This window comes from Bufo bufo, chromosome 6, assembly GCF_905171765.1.
Source record: "Bufo bufo chromosome 6, aBufBuf1.1, whole genome shotgun sequence".
NCBI classification, from domain to species: domain Eukaryota; kingdom Metazoa; phylum Chordata; class Amphibia; order Anura; family Bufonidae; genus Bufo; species Bufo bufo.
This window is the reverse complement of record NC_053394.1, coordinates 392,384,143-392,398,040: the sequence shown is the minus strand read 5'-3', so window position 1 is coordinate 392,398,040 and position 13,898 is coordinate 392,384,143. Positions and strand designations below refer to the sequence as shown.

General features: G+C 46.5%; 2 protein-coding genes across 2 annotated transcripts in view; one reads left to right on the top strand and one right to left on the bottom strand.

The window, feature by feature from the left end:
- Positions 1 to 13,898, top strand: part of LOC121003516 (zinc finger protein 208-like) — a 2,651,670-nt gene that overhangs the window by 1,413,332 nt on the left and 1,224,440 nt on the right. The gene's annotated exons all lie outside the window — the stretch shown is intronic.
- Positions 1 to 13,898, bottom strand: part of LOC121003540 (oocyte zinc finger protein XlCOF22-like) — a 933,287-nt gene that overhangs the window by 598,796 nt on the left and 320,593 nt on the right. The window lies entirely within an intron of this gene.

The window sequence follows — 13,898 nt, the reverse complement described above, 5'->3', positions numbered from 1 at the left end:
GTTAAAAGCTGTCTTCCACTCATCCCCTTCCCTGATACGAATCAGATTGTAGGCCCCCCTAAGATCAAGTTTGGAGAACCACCTAGCACCCGCAATCTGATTAAAAAGGTCAGGAATGAGAGGAAGAGGGTATGGGTCTCGGATGGTTATCTGGTTAAGCTCACGAAAATCTAGGCAAGGACGCAGGCCCCCATCTTTCTTTTTAACAAAGAAAAACCCTGCAGCCACGGGTGAAGAAGAGGGTCTGATGTGTCCCTTAGCCAGACTCTCAGAGATATAATCTTTCATGGCTTGTCTCTCGGGACCCGAAAGATTATACAACCTGGACTTGGGTAATTTTGCACCGGGAATCAGGTTAACCGGGCAATCATAAGGACGATGAGGTGGTAGCTTCTGACAACCCTTTTCAGAAAAAACGTCCTCAAAGTCCGAAATAAATGTAGGTAGGAAAGCTATGGAGGCGATTAAGCAATTGTTATTTAAGCAATTCTCTCTGCAATGCTCACTCCACTCCAATATCTCCCTGGCCTGCCAATCCACCACTGGATTGTGCGCTACCAACCAGGGAAGACCCAATACCACAGGAGAGGGAAGGCCCTCCAGAACGTAACATGAAAGACACTCATTATGGTGGTCCCCTACCCGAAGGTGTAAATTATGAACAATGTGGGTGAGGTTTCTCTGAGACAGAGGAGCCGAATCTATAGCGAATACGGGAATAGGTCTCTGCAGCGTACAGAGAGACAAACCCATAGTGCGGGCAAAATGGGCATCAATCAAATTTACCCCTGCTCCACTGTCTAGAAAAAAAGAAATAGACTCCGTCTTAACACCAAAAACAATAACCGCTGGTAACACAAATTGAGATGTTCGTATGGAGGAAACGTATACCCCCCGGCTGACATCCTCCGCACAGCCTGGGGTTAGTAGTTTTCCGACGGTCTTTTGTTTTTGAGAAAGGAGGGACAGACATTAATGAAATGACCCTTCCCCCCACAGAAAAAACAAGCCCCCCCCCTACGGCGAACCTCAGGAGGACGGACCTGACGAGAAGTTCCGCCTAGCTGCATAGGCTCATCTAAGTCAGTACAGACTAATTGTTGCTTGGGAGAGGTAACCAATTGCTCAGGAATTTTCGATCTCTCCCTAAGACGCCTATCTATTCTGATAGAGAGGGACATAACAGCATCAAGGGAAAGGGGGGTCTCATACAGCGCCAGTGCATCCTTAACCCTTTCAGATAACCCAGAGCAGAACTGACTCCTGAGAGCCGGGTCGTTCCACTGAGTATCCGTAGCCCACCTACGGAACTCTGAGCAATATTCCTCTGCTGACCGATCTCCCTGTAGGAGTCTCCGTAACTTCGACTCAGCCAGGGCGACTCGGTCAGGGTCATCATATATGAGACCCAAAGCCCCAAAAAATCCCTCCACTGACCGGAGAGCCTGGGAACCAGGGGGTAACGAGAACGCCCAGGATTGTGGGTCCCCCTGAAGCAGGGAAATGACAATCCCAACCCGCTGTTCTTCATTACCTGAGGAGTAAGAGCGCAACTTAAAGTATAATTTGCAGGCCTCACGGAACGTTGCAAATTTGTCCCTTCCCCCAGAAAATCTGTCAGGAAGAACAACCTTGGGTTCTGTAACAACCTGGTTACCCATAGCAACCGCTAAAACAAAATTTTTATTTATTTATTTTTTCTCAAAAAGTAAAGGCCAGTTATAATATCACGGTCGGCGTGACTATCACATACGTGACACAGAGGGAGGGAACAAGGAAGGCCCTGACCAAGTGAGAGGGAAGGTGGTGACCCCTGACTCACCTAGCGGCTGGCACCTGGCTGCCCTGACGTCCCTAGACGGGTTCCTCACCCGTACGCCGATCACGTGCCTAAAGCCCTGGCTTTCCCTAAGCTGAGCCCTAGATAGTGAACAGGGCGGAGGGAACACTAGTCCGCACCACTAGCTCTAAAGGAAAACACCAAGGGAAGGACAGACAATACAAACTCAACATATAATCCCAGGTGGGCGACAACAGGAGACAACAAGAAGCCCAAAAGGGATCCGGAGGGTAGCACTCTGGAACGACAACCAGGATTCACAACTCCAGTGGGTCAGTATAGATGTCCAGGCAGGAAGCTCTATAACTGGCAACTAGAGAAGTGTGAGGGGAGAATATAAGGAGGTTGGGAGTGGCAGACAAGAAACAGCTGAGGAGGAGAAGCTACGGATCCCTGATTGAGACAAAAAGGATAGCAAGGCAAACACAGAAAACAATCACTAAGAAACAACGTGATCTTTAGATATAGAGCGCGCAGCCACCCGCTGCGACCTCCTGACCCCGGGTATAACGGAGTCAGACGTGGCTCTAGATACCCTCGTGACACCAGCCCTATGATGTCACAGCCTTATAAATAGCCTCAGCCATCTTGGATTCTGCCTTTATTCCAGCGCACTTAGTGCAGGGAGAGACGTCAGCAGGCGTTAGGGACGGTGCTAGGAAAAACCTCATTGTGCTACAAAAGCGATTTACAAGGGCAGGGAAAGATTATTCAAGGTGTAGGGAAAGGATAGGGAGGAATTATTCCACAGCCTTTATCTAGAACAGGGTTCGGTAGAGGAGTTTACAGCCTGGGTAATAGGTACAATGCTATTACACCTTGCTGCACTAACTGGGATCCAAATAGCCATTATACAGCTCTGTAATGCTGTTTGATACAGGCATTAAGAGGTTTTATTACAAGGAAATATTTCAACAGCGCATTTTATTTTCTCTTGTGCGGTGCAGTTATATGTTGAAAAGCCTTTAGTGGTGTATATCAGTAGAAAAAGAAAAATATATTTCCCATTCAGCGCTGCAGTTATATGTTGAAAAGCCTTTAGTGGCGTATATCAGTAAAAAAAGAAAAATATATTCCCCATTCAGCGCTGCAGTTATATGTTGAAAAGCCTTTAGTGGCGTATAGAAATAGAAAAAGAAAAATATATTCTGCCTTCAGCACTGCAGTTATATGTTAAAAAGCCTTTAGTGCCGTATATCAGTAGAAAAAGAAAAATATATTCACTGTTCAGAGCTGCAGTTATATGTTGAGGAGCCTTTAGTGGTGTATATCCAGTAGAAAAAGAAAAATATATTCGGCGTTCAGCGCTGCAGTTATACGTTGAAAAGACTTTAGTGGCGTATACAAGTACAAAACGAAAAATATATTCGACGTTGAGCGCTGCAGTTATATGTTGAAAAGCCATTAGTAGTTAAAATGTCAGGTTTCTGTGATGCAAAAAAGTGAGACAGAGATAAATCATCTCAGAACTTTTTCCACCTTTAATGTGACCTATAAACAGTACAACTCAATTGAAAAAAACTGAAATCTTTTAGGTAGAGGGAAGAAAAAATACAAAAATAAAATAATATGGTTGCATAAGTGTGCACACCCTTAAACGGATACTTTGTTGAAGCACCTTTTGATTTTATTACAGCACTCAGTCTTTTTGGGTATGAGTCTATCAGCATGGCACATTTTGACTTGGAAGATTTGCCCACTCTTCTTTGCAAAAACACTCCAAACCTGTCAGATTGCGAGGGCATCTCCTGTGTACAGCCCTCTTCAGATCACCCCACAGATTTTCAATTGGATTCAGGTCTGGGCTCTGGCTGGGCCATTCCAAAACTTTAATCTTCTTCTGGTGAAGCCATTCCTTTGTTGATTTGGATGTATGCTTTGGGTCGTTGTCATGCTCAATGATGAAGTTCCTCTTCATGTTCAACTTTCTAGCAGAAGCCTGAAGGTTTTGTGCCAATATTGACTGGTATTTGGAACGGTTTATAATTCCGTCTAGCTTAACTAAGGCCCCAGTTCCAGCTGAAGAAAAACAGCCCCAAAGCATGATGCTGCCACCACCATTCTTCACTCTGGGTATGGTGTTCTTTTGGTGATGTGCAGTGTTGTTTTTGCACCAAGCATATCTTTTGGAATTATGGCCAAAAAGTTCAACCTTGGTTTCATCAGACCATAACACCTTTTCCCACATGCTTTTCAGAGACTTCAGATGTGTTTTTGCAAAATGTAGCCTGGCTTGGATGTTTTTCTTTGTAAGAAAGGCTTTCGTCTTGCCATACCCCATAGCCCAGACATATGAAGAGTACGGGAGATTGTTGTCACATGTACCACACAGCCAGTACTTACCAGATATTCCTGCAGCTCCTTTAATGATGCTCTAGGCCTCTTGGTAGCCTCCCAGACCAGTCTTCTTCTCGTCTTTTCATCAATTTTGGAGGGACGTCCAGTTCTTGGTAATGTCACAGTTGTGCCATATTTTCTCCACTTGATGTGTTTCATGGTACATCTAATGCCTAGGAAATTCTTTTGTACCCTTCTCCTGACTGATACCTTTTAACAATGAGATCCCTCTGATGTTTTGGAAGCTCTCTGTGGACCATGGATTTTGCTGTGGGTTGCGACTAAGAAAATTTCAGGAAAGACCAACTAGAGCAGCTGAACTTTATTTGGGGTTAATCAGAGCCACTTTAAATGATGGCAGGTGTATGCTGACTCCTATTTAACATGATTTTGAATGTGATTGCTTAATTCTGAACACAGCTATATCCCCAGTTATAAAAGGGTGTGCACAATCATGCAACCACATTATTTTAGTTTTTTTTGTTTTCTTCCCTCCACCTAAATGATTTCAGTTTGTTTTTCAATTGAGTAGTACAGTTTATAGTTGGAAAAAGTTCAGAAATGATTTATCTTTGTCTAATTTTTTTACATCACAAAAACCAGACATTTTAACAGGGGTGTGTAGACTTTTTATATCCACTGTAAGTGGAAAAAGAAAACTATATTTGCCGTTCAGCGTTGCACTTATATGTTAAAAAGCCTTGTGTAGTGTAAAAGTGGAAAAATAAAAATATATTTGCCGTTTGTCACGGATCAGTGGATGTGAACCCACTGTGCCACTGACTAGCAATACTCCAGAGGGCCGTGACTAAGCAACTACCCGGATTTCCCTAGAGCCTCAGGTGGTGAGGATAGGCTTGACCGTCGGTAGTTGCCAGGGGCTACTCTGGAGCGTAAACCAGACAGCGACAGCAGGTCTAGACAGACCAGGAGGTACCTGCGAAGGTACCGACAGTATAGACATAGTAAGTCAGGTAGGGTCGTTACCAGGAGCAACAAGACAGGAACCGGAGGATGAGGCAGAGACGTAGTCAGGATGAGAAAAAGGGTCAGGGCAGGCGGCACAGGAGCAAGGTCAGAAAATCCGGGTCGGCAACGGGAAAGACAAAGCAAGCAGGCAGGGATCAGATGATAAGCGGAGTCCAGGAATGAAGTATAGGTCAGGAACACAAGTGGTTATAAGCTCTTTAGCAACAGACTAGGACCTTGACACTGAGGAATCCAGAAAGAGGGCTGAGCCACTTAAATACCTGCAGAAGAGCCAGGGTTGGTCAGCGAAGTCATCTGACCTAACCCACACAGCCCAGGGAGTGATACGCTCCACCCTTAGGGCAGTGAAACCAGACACCAGCAACAAGCATGCTGTGGCCAGGGCTCAATGGAACCCATGGACCGGAATCCTCAGCACCACAGCACGTACAGGCAACGGAGTCCAGGACTGGAGCGGTGGACAGAAGAATCACCGCTGAGCATGGATCCCAGGTCCGCGGCGGCAAGCGGGTGGACAGCGGCACACAGCAGCCGCTGTTACACCGTTCACTGTTGCACTTATATGTTGAAAAGCCTTGTGTAGTGTAAAAGTGAAAAAAAAAATAGGGCTAATTGCTGTTCAGCAGTGCAGTTATATCTTCTAAAGCCCTTTTTGCTGTGTATTAGTGGCAAAACAAAAAATATACAGTCAGGTCCATAAATATTGGGACATTGACACAATTCTAAAATTTTTGGCTCTATACACCACCACAATGGATTTGAAATGAAACGAACAAGATGTGCTTAAACTGCAGACTGTCAGCTTTAATTTGAGGGTATTTACATCCAAATCAGTTGAATGGTGTAGGAATTACAACAGTTTCCATATGTGCCTCCTACTTGTTAAGGGATCAAAAGTAATGGGACAATTGGCTTCCCAGCTGTTCCATGGCCAGCTGTGTGTTATTCCCTCATTATCCCAATTACAATGAGCAGATAAAAGGTCCAGAGTTCATTTCAAGTGTGCTATTTGCATTTGGAATCTGTTGCTGTCAACTCTCAAGATGAGATCCAAAGAGCTGTCACTATCAGTGAAGCAAGCCATCATTAGGCTGAAAAAACAAAACAAACCCATCAGAGAGATAGCAAAAACATTAGGCGTGGCCAAAACATCTGTTTGGAACATTCTTAAAAAGAAGGAACGCACCAGTGAGCTCAGCAACACCAAAAGACCCGGAAGACCACGGAAAACAACTGTGGTGGATGACCAAAGAATTATTTCCCTGGTGAAGAAAACACCCTTCAGAACAGTTGGCCAGATCAAGAACACTCTCAAGGAGGTAGGTGTATGTGTGTCAAAGTCAACAATCAAGAGAAGACTTCACCAGAGTAAATACAGAAGGTTCACCACAAGATGTAAACCATTGGTAAGCCTCAAAAACAGGAAGGCCAGATTAGAGTTTGCCAAACGACATCTAAAAAAGCCTTCACAGTTCTGGAACAACATCCTATAGACAGATGAGACCAAGATCAACTTGTACCAGAGTGATGGGAAGAGAAGAGTATGGAGAAGGAAAGGAACTGCTCATGATCCTAAGCATATCACCTCATCGGTGAAGCATGGTGGTGGTAGTGTCATGGCGTGGGCATGTATGGCTGCCAATAGAACTGGTTATCTTGTCTTTATTGATGATGTGACTGCTGACAAAAGCAGCAGGATGAATTTTGAAGTGTTTCGGGCAATATTATCTGCTCATATTCAGCCAAATGCTTCAGAACTCATTGGACAGCGCTTCACAGTGCAGATGGACAATGACCCAAAGCAAACTGCAAAAGCAACCAAAGAGTTTTTTAAGGGAAAGAAGTGGAATGTTATGCAATGGCCAAGTCAATCATCTGACCTGAATCCGATTGAGCATGCATTTCACTTGCTGAAGACAAAACTGAAGGAAAAATGCCCCAAAAACAAGCAGGAACTGAAGACAGTTGCAGTAGAGGCCTGTCAGAGCATCACCAGGGATGAAACCCAACGTCTGGTGATGCTTATGCGTTCCAGACTTCAGGCTGTAATTGACTGCAAAGGATTTGCAACCAAGTATTAAAAAGGGAAAGTTTGATTTATGATTATTATTCTGTCCCATTACTTTTGGTCCCTTAACAAGTTGGAGGCACATATGCAAACTGTTGTAATTCCTACACCGTTCATCTGATTTGGATGTAAATACCCTCAAATTTAAGCTGACAGTCTGCAGTTAAAGCACATCTTGTTCGTTTCATTTCAAATCCATTGTGGTGGTGTATAGAGCCCAAAATGTTAGAATTGTGTCCATGTCCCAATATTCATGCACCTGACTGTATATATTCGCTGGTTTTTAGGGTGTTTAGTGGCAAAAGAAAAATATATTTGCAGTTTTTTGGGGTGTTTTAATTTCCTTTTTATTTATTTATTTCATCTAACAGTATTTCAGACAGAGAAGTACCAGGCCCTGCACAGGGGAGTGGGAGAGGCGTAAATATTTCTGGTGCAGGCACAGGTCGCAGCAGAGTAAGGGGGCGTGGTGGCAGGGGTCACTTCCAGAGGCCTGAGCTCCCAGTGTGAGCTAGCGGTCGTGTTTTGACCAGCAACCCAGCGGTACTTGAATAGTTGACTCTATCTTCGACTTCGTAGCAAGTGACCCCGACACCCCGAGCCAAGAGTCAGTGGGTTCATCAGACACAACCCTTAGTTGGTATGGCCCGGGAGCAGGCCCTGTGCCCTCACCTGTTCTCAACCTGCCTCTGACCTTTTCTATTCCCTCAGCCAGCTAAGTATTGTATGCTATGGGCTCAGCATCACTACAGGGAGTGCAGAATTATTAGGCAAGTTGTATTTTTGAGGATTAATTTTATTATTGAACAACAACCATGTTCTCAATGAACCCAAAAAACTCATTAATATCAAAGCTGAATATTTTTGGAAGTAGTTGTTAGTTTGTTTTTAGTTTTAGCTATTTTAGGGGGATATCTGTGTGTGCAAGTGGCTATTACTGTGCATAATTATTAGGCAACTTAACAAAAAACAAATATATACCCATTTCAATTATTTATTTTTACCAGTGAAACCAATATAACATCTCAACATTCACAAATATACATTTCTGACATTCAAAAACAAAACAAAAACAAATCAGTGACCAATATAGCCACCTTTCTTTGCAAGGACACTCAAAAGCCTGCCATCCATGGATTCTGTCAGTGTTTTGATCTGTTCACCATCAACATTGCGTGCAGCAGCAACCACAGCCTCCCAGACACTGTTCAGAGAGGTGTACTGTTCTCCCTCCTTGTAAATCTCACATTTGATGATGGACCACAGGTTCTCAATGGGGTTCAGATCAGGTGAACAAGGAGGCCATGTCATTAGATTTTCTTCTTTTATACCCTTTCTTGCCAGCCACGCTGTGGAGTGCTTGGATGCGTGTGATGGAGCATTGTCCTGCATGAAAATCATGTTTTTCTTGAAGGATGTAGACTTCTTCCTGTACCACTGCTTGAAGAAGGTGTCTTCCAGAAACTGGCAGTAGGACTGGGAGTTGAGCTTGACTCCATCCTCAACCCGAAAAGGCCCCACAAGCTCATCTTTGATGATGCCAGCCCAAACCAGTACTCCACCTCCACCTTGCTGGCGTCTGAGTCGGACTGGAGCTCTCTGCCCTTTACCAATCCAGCCACGGGCCCATCCATCTGGCCCATCAAGACTCACTCTCATTTCATCAGTCCATAAAACCTTAGAAAAATCAGTCTTGAGATATTTCTTGGCCCAGTCTTGACGTTTCAGCTTGTGTGTCTTGTTCAGTGGTGGTCGTCTTTCAGCCTTTCTTACCTTGGCCATGTCTCTGAGTATTGCACACCTTGTGCTTTTGGGCACTCCAGTGATGTTGCAGCTCTGAAAAATGGCCAAACTGGTGGCAAGTGGCATCTTGGCAGCTGCACGCTTGACTTTTCTCAGTTCATGGGCAGTTATTTTGCGCCTTGGTTTTTCCACACGCTTCTTGCGACCCTGTTGACTATTTTGAATGAAACGCTTGATTGTTCGATGATCACGCTTCAGAAGCTTTGCAATTTTAAGAGTGCTGCATCCCTCTGCAAGATATCTCACTATTTTTGACTTTTCTGAGCCTGTCAAGTCCTTCTTTTGACCCATTTTGCCAAAGAAAAGGAAGTTGCCTAATAATTATGTACACCTAATATAGGGTGTTGATGTCATTAGACCACACCCCTTCTCATTACAGAGATGCACATCCCCTAATATGCTTAATTGGTAGTAGGCTTTCGAGCCTATACAGCTTGGAGTAAGACAACATGCATAAAGAGGATGATGTGGTCAAAATACTCATTTGCCTAATAATTCTGCACGCAGTGTATACAGCGAGGACGAGCTACTAGAGGACAGTCAGGAGCTACTGGCCAGCCAAGATGTGGAGGAGACATCCACCTCTTCCCCCAATAGGCGGGCAAGTAGTGATGAGGAGAGTGGCGTGGAAGCTGGTGTTATGAGCGGTGAGACTTCTGACCCAGAGACCGTTGAGGAGGACATCAGTTACGTGCAGATAGTACTCGATGATGATGATGTAGCTGATCACACTTGGGAGCGGGGTGAATTAGAGGCTTCATCATTATCAGGAGAAGAGGGAGGCAGCTTGCCCGTGAGGTAGCGGCGGAGCCAGCAAGTCACTAGTGTGGCCAGGAGTCAGAAGGGTGGCAGAGGTGGGAGGTCGGGAGCCAAACATACCCGGGGTAGACCACCCACTGCGCCCCAGCCTACCTGCCTGGAAAGTAGTGGTGCACGGGTTCACGGAAGCAGCGGCGGTAGCAGTCACTCAGTGCAGAATGTTGGGGGTAAAATCACCTTCTCTGCGGTGTAGCAGTTTTTTGTTAAGACGCCAGAGGAGGTGAACATGGCCATATGTAGAATCTGTGGGCAGAAGGTGAAGAATGGCCAGGGTCCCAATGTTGGCACCACGGCCCTGTGTCAACATATGTAGCGTCTCCATAAAGTAGTCTGGGAGAACTGTGGCTCCTATGTGGTGGTCCAGCCTGCCGCAGCAACCACTGCATCACCCAGTGGCACGCCACACCCGATTTCAGGCAGTCAAGGCTCCACCACCTCAGCCAAAGGGAGCTGTCTGTTCTTCCCATCATCTGCTGGTCCCGATGCTCCTGCTCCTCCTACTCCTCATCAGTCATTCCGTCAGCAATCGATCACCGAAGTGATTGCCAAGGACAACAGTATGCGTGCACTCATCCAAATCTCCCAGTTGCTGATGCTGCAGTCCCTCCCTTTCCAAGTGGTAGACTCTGAACCTTTCAGAGAACTGATTACTTGTGCTGACCTGAGGTGGAGAGTCCCAAGCCGTCATTTCTTTGCCAAAAAGGCAGTACCAGCCCTGCACACACATATAGAACAGAAGGTGGGCCAGTCTTTGAGCCTGTTGGTGTCTGCCAAAGTGCACGGCAGTGCCGACGTGTGGAGTTGTAACTACGGTCAGGGACAATACATGCCCTTTACGACCCACTGGGTGAATGTGGTTCCTGCACAGCCACACCAGCAACTTGGCCAGGTGACGCCACTTCTGCCCCCACGTTCTCATGCCATTGGTCCTGCGACAATGTCCGCCTCCTCATCCTCCACCGTGTTCTCAGTCTCCACTGCAGGGACAGTTCACAGTGCCCTTCCAGCATACCACATGTGAAGGACACACCATGGAGTCCTTAATCAAAATAACGAATCCTGGCTTTCTCCGCAACTCAAAATCGGAACCATAATGACCCACAACGGGAAAAACATGGTGTCGGCGCTGCTTCAAGGAGGGCTAAGCCATGCACCCTGCATGGCACACTTGTTCAATCTGGTTGTCAAGCAGTTCCTGATGTTTTCCACGAATCTGCAAGACATCCTAAAAATGGCCAGGAAACTTTGCATGCACTTCAGCCACTCATACACCGCAAAGCACACCCTCTTGAGCTGCAGCAGCAGTAGAACGACATCCCCCTACATAGGCTAATATGCGACGTTTCCACCTGTTGGAATTCCACCCTCCATATGTTGGACCGACTATACGAACAGAGAAAGACCATCAACGGTTTCTTGATGATCCAAGTAGACAGGAGTACTCCTCTGTGTAACTTCGATGTCAGCCAGTGGCAGCTCATGCGTGACACCTGCCGTTTGCTCAGCCCCTTTGAGGAGTTCACGTTATTTGTAAGTCGCCAGGACTACGGGATGAATGATATCATTCCACTGCTTCATGTCCTGGATCAAATGCTGGCAAATCTGGCTGGTCAGAGGAGTGGAGACATGACACTTACATCTCATGGCCACAGAAGCCCTGTAGGGACTGAACTGGAGGAGGAAAAGTAGGACATTGGAGCACAGGAAATGTGTAGCAAAATGGGTGGTTTTTATACTCAGGTGACAGGAGAGGAGGAGCAGGACCAGCCTGAGGAGCTACAGGGTGATGAGGAAGACGAGGCATAGGACCCAGACACACTGTGGCAGTATGCAGTGGAGATGGAGGCAGGGAGTCCCTCCGAGTCACTTGCACAAATGGCCCAATGCATGCTTACTTTATTGCGTAGTGACAGCCGAATTATCACCATTCGGCAGAGGGATAATTTCTGGCTCTCAACCTTGTTGGACCCTCACTACCGGTCTAAAATGGGGGCCTATTTTACACCCACTGAGAGTGAGGAAAAACTGAACTACTACAGAGACATCCTATGTAGTCAGTTGGCCGCTGCCTATCTGTGCCATCTTCCATCCTCTCGCAGGTCTGACCAGGGGGGCTCTCTGCACTCACGTTCCTCTGCCATGGTTGCTGGGGAGGAGTAGGGGGGGGGAGCAGTTCCAGCTCTATAAGCAGCAACTTAAGTCTAGAGTCGCTGATGAGCAGCTTTCTTAACCTGCATAGTGAAGAAACTACTCACCAGCAGCTAGACTTAGAGCATAACCTGAACCAGCAGGTGGTTGCATATTTGAAAGTGCTGTCAGGAATCATCCTGCTATGTCTGTTTAGTTCAGACTGTCTTGCCCTTAAGTTTTCCCTCAGTTAAGATGGTGGATTGTGTCTCAGCTGGGTGCCAACTTACTTCCTGTTTCATATATAAACCTCTCAAGCCTGTTACTCATTGCTTGAGTATTGTGTTTTAGCTCCTGCTTGTGCAGTCCTCTCACTTGGAACTTGCTCTTTGGTTTCTTCCTCCTCCTTGTGGTTTACCCTGCTACTCCGGAACACCTGCCGACCGCTCGCTGGGTTTCTCCCTGACCTCTCGTCTGGATCCCTGCCTTCATTTGCATTCCTGCTACCTCCTGTTCAAAGACTCCGGTGCCTTCTGTGTTTAGGCCTTGTCCCTGCCATTGCATTCCAGCAGTATTCCACTAGTATCGTGACAAGTGCACCCTGCCAGCCACCATTGAAGATCCACTGGACTACTGGGCAGCAAAACTGGATTTGTGGCCGCAACTGGCTGAGTTTGCCCTGAAAAAGCTGTCCTGCCCTGCCAGTAGTGTGACATCAGAGTGGGTGTTTAGTGCAGCGGGGGCCATAGTTACCCCAAGGAGAATTCGCCTGTCCACCCAAAATGTGGAGAGACTGACCTTTGTCAAGATGAATTAGGCGTGGATCAGCCAGGATTTCCACCCACCAATGCCTGATGCATCAGATTAGATCATCCATGCCACCTCACCCAAACCTTAAAAAAGAGACTTAAAAAAGTTTCTTCTGGCTACCTGCCTCAGCTGTAAATCTGATGCTGCCACCTGCCTGATGCCACACAAATCTGATGCCAATTGCTCCTTCTTTCACCCACCTTCATCAGCGGGTACTGGTATTGCCACCCTCCACCCCACTCTATCACCGGGTCACTTTGTGTTCTCCTGATGCTGCTTTTGCCATCTCCACACTATGTCACCTTCGCACTCTGTGGTCTCCTGATGCTGCTGCTGTTATCTCCACACTATGTTGCCTTGCCACTCTGTCGTATCCTGATTCTGCTGCCATATCCACACTTTGTCAACTTGCCACTCTGTGGTATCCTCTTCATGCTGCGCCACATCCAGACTCGGTCATTGTGCCACTCGTCCTCATACTAGTGCCACCTCCAGACTGTCATTGCGCCCCTTGGTGGCCTCCTCATACTGCTGCCACCTCCAGACTGTCATTGTGCCACTTGGTGGCCTTCTCCTGATGCTGTTGCTGCTGTCGCCAACTCCAGACTCGGTCATTGTGCCACTCGGCGGCCTTCTCCTGCGGTCACATGGCCTACCATAGGTGGTGCTCGCAGCCTCATCCCATTGTGTTAGTGATCTTATTTTGGAGGTATGTGGGAGTTTGGCTGCGAGTCGGACCTTGGGACCTATCGGACAGTGTTCACACATTATAGGCAGGTTAGCGGTAGGTCCCGCGCTACACTGAGATACCTTGGCGGGGTGTGCGGCTCCGATATGTTCCTGACAGGAATATATTGGCTAAAATCAAATTTTTGAACATCAGTGTGAGGGTTTAGCCTTGTATTGTCAGTAGCATATTAGTGTGGTGTACCATTTGCATTGATCTATTTACTCTTATATTTTCGTCCAAACATTATTTCATCTTGTGTCGGATGTTTTTGTGGTACATGTGGTCCACTGTATTTTGCTGGGGATTGCCATTAGCAACGGATCACATGTGGAGGATCTGCTCCCCCGGTTATAAATACGCTATAGTATTTGGGG